Genomic DNA, 8,561 nt, shown 5'->3' with positions numbered 1-8,561 from the left:
AGCAGAATAGATTCCAACAGCAGAAAGCGTCTTGGCATGCCAACCCCACGTAAGACAATTCACACTCAATCCAGCTCACCTTGAGGATGAAATTTTGAATTTAAAGAGCACTTGAGAGTGGGAGAAGGGGAGAGGAGGAGACTAACTGTATTGTGATTGGATATAACCGACAAAGAGACTACAAAGAAGCAGAAGCGAGGATCTGTGTCCCACAGAAATGTGCTTTATTAATGAAGCATGGCAGCCTGGGGATGGGAGTAGGGCCCAGGGTGTGCACAGCACAGGGAGACAAGACACCCGTGGCCACAGGACAGAGCTGAGCTAGATCCCGCTGCTCTGGGTTTCCGGGCTCTAAGAAGCCAGCGCACTAGGGATGCTAAGTGCTCGCCGCCTCCAGGAAAGAGAAGCCGACTCCAAAAAGCACGAGAAAAGCTGCAGTCATCCAGCCTCTCTCATGCCCCGTGTCCTCCCAGGCAGAGAAAGCTGAAGCTGAAGGAAAAGCCGGTTGTTCCCCCAGGGGCATTTGGAGAAGAGAAGACAGCGCTGAGTCCGAGGAAGGCTCCCCAAAGAACCCAGGCGCCGCGACCCAGGTGGGCAACCGAGCTGGCAGGGTTGAGGTGGCCACACGGCAGGACACTGCTGCATGGCTGAGGGGAGCACTTGGTTGGTGGGCACGTTGGTGGTGGGTAACCCTACAGGACCTTCTGCGGTGTAACCTGGAAGCGGCCCTTCCTGGGACGGCAGGGAACGACCTAAGGGACAGGCAGGCCACTCCGGTTGGTAGGTGGCCCTTAGAACAAGTAAAAGGGACTTGCATAAGAGGCTTGTGTGCAGCCGCAGCAAGAGGGATGGATGGTCCCCGCCCCTGAAAGTTCACCTGCAGGGAGGCCTTGACCGGCTTCAGGGCGGGTGTTCTCAACACCGCATGGCATCTCAAGGCTGAGTCCTCGGAGCAGCCTTTGGGGGCAGGAAAGGAAGGCAGGACCCGGTTCCTGGGACAGGGGATGGGGTGAGGAGCCGCCGGAAGCCCGGGTCAAGCGGCAGTCACGGCTTTTTGCTGATGTTCCCCAACTGGCACAGCGCAGGACACTTTGGTGGTGGGTGTGGCCTAGGGCGCTGTGCTAATAGACGTGGTCCTAGGCGCTTCACTGGTGAGCAAGGCTCAGGGCAGTCAGGTGGACTCACGGCCGGTGGCTGGCAGGGCTGTTTGCTTTGCTGCCGCTAGTAGGACTTCTTTCCTAGGTGCCCAGGAACCTGAAGGCACCGTGTGACAACGTTTACGTGGGATTCCTTTGCTTGCATAATAATCCACGGTGCTAATGCGCTTCAACACGATCTCTCCCTCACCAAGCACCTGCTCTGAACTCCTGCCACCGAATCGGTCCTTCTCTCTACTTCCCCGCTCTTCCCCTTATCCTGGTATTGGCACCTCCGTGGGCTTCTCTGCCCAGGTCGATCATTTCACATGCCTCTTTCCAGAGAGAGAAGTGCCTCTGTCCTTTAGCATAAAAAAAAAAAAAAAAAAAAAAAAAAAGGAGTGAATGGACACACTGCCACGTTGAGAAGGAAAGACCAAGTTGCTGCAATCCTGGCTAAGCCCACACAAGCAATTCCTAAACAGGCTCATCATCATAAGGAACAAAATGATGGTATACCTGCCTGTGGTTCAGAGGGATAATTGCCAGGCTGGGATTCTGCCTTCAAGAGGCCTACACATATATCCAGAACCCTTGCAACTGCAGCGGGAGATTCTCCTGTTAGCATAGACACAGCCAGCAGAGAATTCCCCTTCCTCAATTTCTCTCAATTCAACATTGCCCCGTAGGTGTTTTCCACATACATTTGAATGTAGTCCCCCAAAATGCTAAAATAAGAATGCCATTAACAGCACCTCCATGCTGGCAACTTCTGCCCCACGTTGAAGTAAAGAAATCAAGCATATATCAGTGGGTAACAACAGTTGTTTGTTTGTTTTCCCACTGTAATCCTCCAAAACAGGCACGACCTTCAGGAAATCAGACTCACCTGATATGCGACATAGGTCAAATATCCTAAGAAATTTAAAAAAAAAAAAAAAAAAAAAAAAAGGACGGCGGTGGAATGGCAGGGTACCCTTTATGGGACCTTGTTGTCCCTTCAACAAAGGCAGAGCATCACAAGACTGGCCTGTACCGGGCAGTCATTTCCCAACCACAGTGAACTTCTCCTGTAATTCCCACAGTGGTTTGTCCTACACGCTCTTTACGACTCACTTGTAGATGTACCCCATCTGAGAGTTTCAGTTCACGGTAGCCGCTGAAAAATGTGGGCAAGTCGCTAACTGGTCCAAAAGATTTTTCCTCCTGGCTGAGGATAGTATCACCTCATCTTTATCCCCTTCCTTAGAGCCTTCCGTATTACAGAACTGGTTGGCCCCCTTTGTCATTCAGTTTTGTGTAGAGCCAATAGAAAATTTGCCTCTTAGAGCCTAGCAAACTGGTCATATCTCCATGCTCATTCTCAGACATACTCAAACATACTTCCTGCCTTAGTCATCGAAGGTTGCTGTGACAAAAATACCATAGACAGAGTGGCTTGAACAGCAAATGTTTAGTTCTCACAGTTCTGGAGGTGGGGACGTCCAAGATCCAGGTGCCGGCAGAGTTGGTGTCTGGTGGGAGCCCACTTCCTAGTGCCACTAGACTGCTGTCTTCTCTCTGTGTCCTCCCATGATGGAAGGGGTGAGGGGACTCTCCAGGGTCTGTTGTACAAGGGCACTGATCTCATTCATGACCTAATCACTCACCTAAGGCCCCCTTCCTAATACCATCACATCGAGGGTTTGGATTCCAATATCTGAATTTGGGGTGTGTGTGTGTGTGTGGGGGGAGACACAAACATCTAATCTGTAGCACTTCCCCTCAGTGCAGACCCCACAGGCTTTTGAAAGATAATTAGGTAGTAATACAAATAAATCCATGCCCATAAGTGCAATAACGTAAATGAATGGACCAGTTCACCGAATGAAATAAATCATCTAACCTGAGTTACACTATGTCAACCAAAGAAATTGAATATGTAGCTAAAACAGCTAAAACCCTTGCAACAATGGCAGTCCAGGCACAGACAGGTTCATTGGCAGATTTTACCACACATTTAGAAAAATAAATCAATTCTACACAACATCTTTGGAAGAAAAGAAAAGGAGAGCATACCCTCCAACTCATTCTTACAAAGCCAGTACTGTCCTCATAACAAAAACAAAGACATTACAGGGAAAAACTGGCCAATATCTCTCCTGAACAAAGATGCAAAATTTCTCAACAAATATTAGCAAGTGAAAATCACCGATGTGCAAAAGTGTAATACAGCATGCCTCAGTGGGATCCATCCCGGTGGCCAAAGGCTGGCTTGACATTTACAAACCAATCCATGGAGCTCATCATAGGAGTAAACTAAAGAACAAAAACACAAAATCACCACGATATAAGGAGAAAGAGACATCTGGTGAAAGTCAACGTCCATTTGTAAATTAAAAAGCATTCTCAACAAACTAGGAATCAAAGGTAACTTTCTCAACCTGATAAAAGTCATCTTTGAAATACAGCTAACATCATGTTTTAAAGGTGAAAATCGGACTGCTTCCCCCCCTGGGATCAGGAACAAGGCAAAGTTTTCCTCTTTGGCCACTTGTATTAACATCCTACTGGAAGTCCCAGGCAGTGCGATAAAGCAGAAAATAAAGAAAAGGAATAGGAGGGAATAAACAGGAGAGATGGGGGAGTGGGATCTCCCAAAGACTACAATGTACCCACAAAGCTGTTCTCACACCCTCCAGTAGCTCTCAGGAGGGCTTTGATCAACTCTGCACCTAGGTGAAGGAGTGTTGTTAAAACAATCTGAGTAACCATGGTCAATGCTAGAAAGCAAATGCATCAGTTGGAAATAAGTAGGAATGTTAATTGTTACATCCTTTCCCTTTAATTGTATAATTTTCCCACATGTTTTCCAGGAGAAGTTTTCATTTATACTTATCGACACACATTGGGGTGCCTGGGTGACGGCTCAGTAGGTTAAGCCTCTGACTCTTGGTTTCCACTCAGGTCATGATCTCATGATCTGAGAGACTGAGCCCTGCATCTGGCTCTGTGCTGACAGGGCAGAGCCTGCTTGGGATTCTCTCTCTCCCTTCCCCACTGGCTTTCTCTCTGTCTCAAAATATACAAATAAACATTAAAAAATTAACAAAAGAACAAAAACACTGGAAAGTCAGACAACTCAAGGTACTGATTTCAGGGGAGAACCCAAAGAAATACAGATTTCAACCTTGTGTGGACTCTCAAAAACAAATCAAGTGAGCAAACAAAGCAAAAAACAGACCCCAAAAGACAGACAACTGGTGGTTGCCAGAGGGGAGGGCACTAGGGGGAAGGGAAAAGTGGGTGAGGGGAGCAGGGTGGTCCCGTTCTTCCAGTTCCGGAATGAGTAAGTCACAGGGAGGAAAAGCACAGCCAAGGGAGTCTAGTGGATGGCACTGCAGTGGGGCTGGACGCGTGGTGACAGACCACAACCACACTGGTGGCTAGCCACTGCAGTGGGGCCACATGCGTGGTGACAGACCACAACCACACTTGTGAGCTGAGCATAACAGGTAGAGGAGTTGTTGAGTCTCCGGTATCAATGCAAATTGAACAAACCTTTTAGAATCTGCTCAAGTAAGAAAGAGTTTTATTTGAGCCCGAGTTTGTACAGCTGCCCAGGAAACACGACCTTCATAGGGAAGAAAGTGATTTGAGGAACGAACACTTTTGCAGGGTTATATACTTTCTTACATCTTGTAAAAGGGGAAAAGATATAGATTAGCACATGGGCAGGAATCCCGAGTTCCCCAGGAAACAGGGGCATTGATTCATATCTCAAGGACAAGATGGTTTACCCTGAGGCTATGCATGCACCAAGCCCGTGCACAAAGCCAGCCTAGTGGTCTTAAGTCAGGATTGCGGTTTGAACAGAGTTTATACACAGTCCTGTGGACTTGGAAGGAAATCCCTTCTCTCATCACTATGTTGTATACCTGAAAACCTATGCAACATTGTGTGTCAACTATACTTCAAATTAAAAAAATAAAATCAAGGTTTTTTTTTTTTGCACCTGATTGTGAGATTCAGAAGAGTACGTTGGAAAAAATGAGGCGAGAGGATCTCTGTACTTACAGGAACCCTTCCATCTTCCCCCACTGCTTCTCTGACTTGAAAAAGAATCTGTGGGGGACCCCACGGCAGCAGAGCTCAGAACAGCAGTGTCGAGGTGGCAGAGCGTGGGCAACCCACGGTATGGATGTTGAGAGCAGGTCCCGGGGGGCATGGCAGTGAGGGGTTAGGGGTAGAAATGTGAGAAACCCTGTTCCCTATGTTAACACTGACCCCCTATCGTCCTCACTCAGGTCATAGGCTGATGCTGCCGGGTAGACTGGGGAGACTTCCAGGCCCTGGGGCCTGTCCCTGGGTATGTCACCGGAGGGTCTTAGTCTCATCCCTGAAAAGAATTCACAGTGGTTGAGCTGAGCGGTGCAAGTGAAGAGCTTCTGGGAGAGAAGGTGCACTCCAGAGACGGGAGAGTGGGCAGGTCAAGGGAGACCTGTGCACCCCAGAGTTTGACAGTAGTTAACTAGGGGATGGGCTGTTCACTACCTGGGGGGGAGATTTGGGGGAGGGGGGCAAGTTTTCAAGCCTTTCCTCCCTTATATCAGGGTCTCTGGCCTCCTTTGTCGCAGGCCTGTCTGATTTGATCCGGTTTCTGGTGTCCTTGTATGTGGGGTGCTGCCAGGACAGGCTGCTGAGGTTCCTGATAACAGGCTCTGACTCCCCCTTTGCTGGACGCCATGCATCCTGGTAAAGCCTAACTAGGTGCTTGCTCTAACACTGACACTGATTATAAAATGGGAACTGCTCCTGGTTGAAAGTCCCGTGTGCAGGAACTATGCTGGACACATGACACACATTATCCCATTTGATGTGGTGATTAAAAGAAAGTTAGATGTGAGCCTCAACAATACAAAGTATCTATCAGCATCCGGTGGTGGTCTCATCTACCTTCAAAACCCCACAACTTGGAGCATTTCACGTAGACTCATGTACCTCTACACTCCAGCATCCCCTGGGCATATGGTCCTCAGCAGGAACAGCTCTGTGAGCCACGAGAAACCATAGATTTAATATTGAAGATGAACTGGTTAAATTTCCTTTCAAGGTGGGACAATTGACAAACGTCTTACCTGTTAGCAGTTAGAAAGAAGCTTCCATGTTCGCCAATGAACTTTAAAACTTAACTCTTTGATATTTAAATCTTTTTATCCAAACCTTTTAATAACCAAATATTGGGATGCCTCGGTGGCTCAGTCGGTGAAGCATCCAACTCTTGATATCAGCTCAGGCCATGATCTCATGGTCATGAGATCAAGCCCCGCTCAGGCTCCGTGGTGAGCATGGAGCCTGCTTGGGGTTCTCTCTCTCTCTCTCTCTCTCTCTCTCTCTCTCTCTCTGAAACTAAATAATAAACTTTATGAATAAACTTTATAAACAAACCAACAAATAAATAACCCAATACCTTTTCAAGGCAAAATGTTGCAAGCATAATTTATTCTCTTAGGATATGCTACGTAAGCAAGCTTATGTAGCGCAAGCAATGGTATATGATAGAGGAGAATTTTGTAGGCATAAAATTTAGTGCATACTATTCCCATAATACTTGAACAAAGTCCCAAACGTTTACCGAGTTCAACAAGCCCCTGCGTGATCTGGCCTGTGACTCTCTCACTATCTTCATTTCCTCCATGCTCCCTCCCACTCGTTCTAATGCAGCCACTGGCCACGTTGATGTCCTATGACCACACACCTTCCTTACTCTTCCCTCTGCTTGGATGGACCTACTCCTCCTATTCCCATGGCTCACTTATTTCACTCAGGGCTCTGAGACTAGCAGACCCCACCTCCCTTGCCCATTGTTCTTTATCCTCCAAATCCACTTAATAACTATTCTCAAGCACATTTATTACCACCTGATATGATACACTGATTTATATTCATTTGTTCATTAACTTTTCCTCCCCACATCATTTAAGCTCCACAAAGACAAAGTGTTCGTATTTTGCCCACCACTGTATACCCCTTGCACAGCAGGGAGCCAGGCATAAAGTACACACTTTATGGGTACATGTATTTAATATGTTTTCCTGTGAAAGTACATATTTTGGATGACCGAACAAATGGGTAGATTCTTAGACAACCCTGAGCTGAAGATGTCATTTTCTAGCAAAGAAAGAACACATCACTTGTAAGTAGCAGAGCTGGCATTTGGCCTAATTAAAACAAACAAACACACAAACTTATTTCTTTACTCAACCTAAACAGACACGTTTCAAATCAAACACGATTAACTGTGACTGTATCCTTTACAATTCAGTGGTTAATTCCTGACAGAAAAACCAAACGAAAACAATTTCCCACTAATCTGATACAGTTAACAACCAAGATTAAAGAAGATGTTGATGTTTCATCATCAACAATGCTTTATTAGGGAAGGAGAAGTAAAGTTTTATTTATCCAAATCCCCCCACTCCCCCCCCCCCACAAAAAAAAAAGAAGAAGAAAGGAAAAGAAAATAATCCTTGCCCAGGTCTTAGGCACAGATCGAAGAAAGGCTGTATTTTAAGAAAGGTAGACTTGTTCCCGATGCTTTTCCTGGGGCTCTGGGGAAGAGTGGTCCTAATTCAGAGAGGAGCCTGACCCTAAGAGGAAAGAGAACAACTTCAGGACTAAGTCTCTTCTATGTCAAACCTCAGCCCAGGAAGAGCAGAGATTCAGAGAATGCCGTCTGCCACCAGGGCAGGCTTCGGAGAGAAGATGTGCTGCTGGAGCATGGGGGAGACCTGTGATTTGTTTGCACGATGGTCTTGATGGCTTTTGCTCTTACTGCTCCTGGGTGGTCACTTCTGCTGGCACGGTGGTGGCTGCACAGGGGGACACTGCTGCTGGCAGAGTTGAGGTGGAAACTCTGGAGGTGGGCATGGCACTGGGCACTTCGGCGGTGGGCATGGGGCTGGGCACTTGGGAGGTGGGAGCACAAGAGGTCGTTGGCAGGGCTGCTTGCACTATTGCTGCTGCTGCTGATAGGACATCTATCTTTCTGGATATCAGAGAACTTAAAAAAATGCAAAGGTCAAAATGCAAGTGTCATTGTTTACAAGAGGATCACTCTTGCAGACAGAGCAAGCCAAAACCCATCAATTATTTCCAAGGACAAACTTTGGTCTCTGACTCTTTCCTTTAGACTGTGTGGCTCCCCTTTTTGTTCTTGTTAGGATCATGCCTCATCAGTATCTTGTGCATTTGGGGCCACTTTATCTCAACTTCTCTTGACCTCTTTCAATGACAAAATTGTCTTCTCTGTCTTGAGATAGCAACAGATAGTGGATGTATGCAAATACAATCTCAAGAAAAAAGATGCTGAATTCCTGGCCAATACCAAAGCAAGTCTCTACCACATCAGTTCCCATGAGGCCCTGACTAAGATTGAAGTAAGCT

At 46.9% G+C, this 8,561-nt stretch overlaps 1 long non-coding RNA gene across 1 annotated transcript; it reads right to left on the bottom strand.

Annotated features, from left to right (window-relative positions):
• Positions 1–201: 201 nt before the first annotated feature.
• On the bottom strand, positions 202–6,387 carry LOC123379069. Its single transcript, XR_006583056.1, has 2 exons — positions 6,254–6,387; positions 202–1,498 (listed from the first exon to the last, which is right to left on the bottom strand). It is a non-coding gene; the product is annotated as an uncharacterized LOC123379069 (long non-coding RNA).
• Between the last annotated feature and the right edge of the window lie 2,174 nt (positions 6,388–8,561).

This window comes from Felis catus, chromosome C1, assembly GCF_018350175.1.
Source record: "Felis catus isolate Fca126 chromosome C1, F.catus_Fca126_mat1.0, whole genome shotgun sequence".
Lineage (NCBI taxonomy): Eukaryota > Metazoa > Chordata > Mammalia > Carnivora > Felidae > Felis > Felis catus.
Note: the sequence above shows the minus strand (reverse complement) of the source record. Positions and strands in the feature narration are given on the sequence as shown.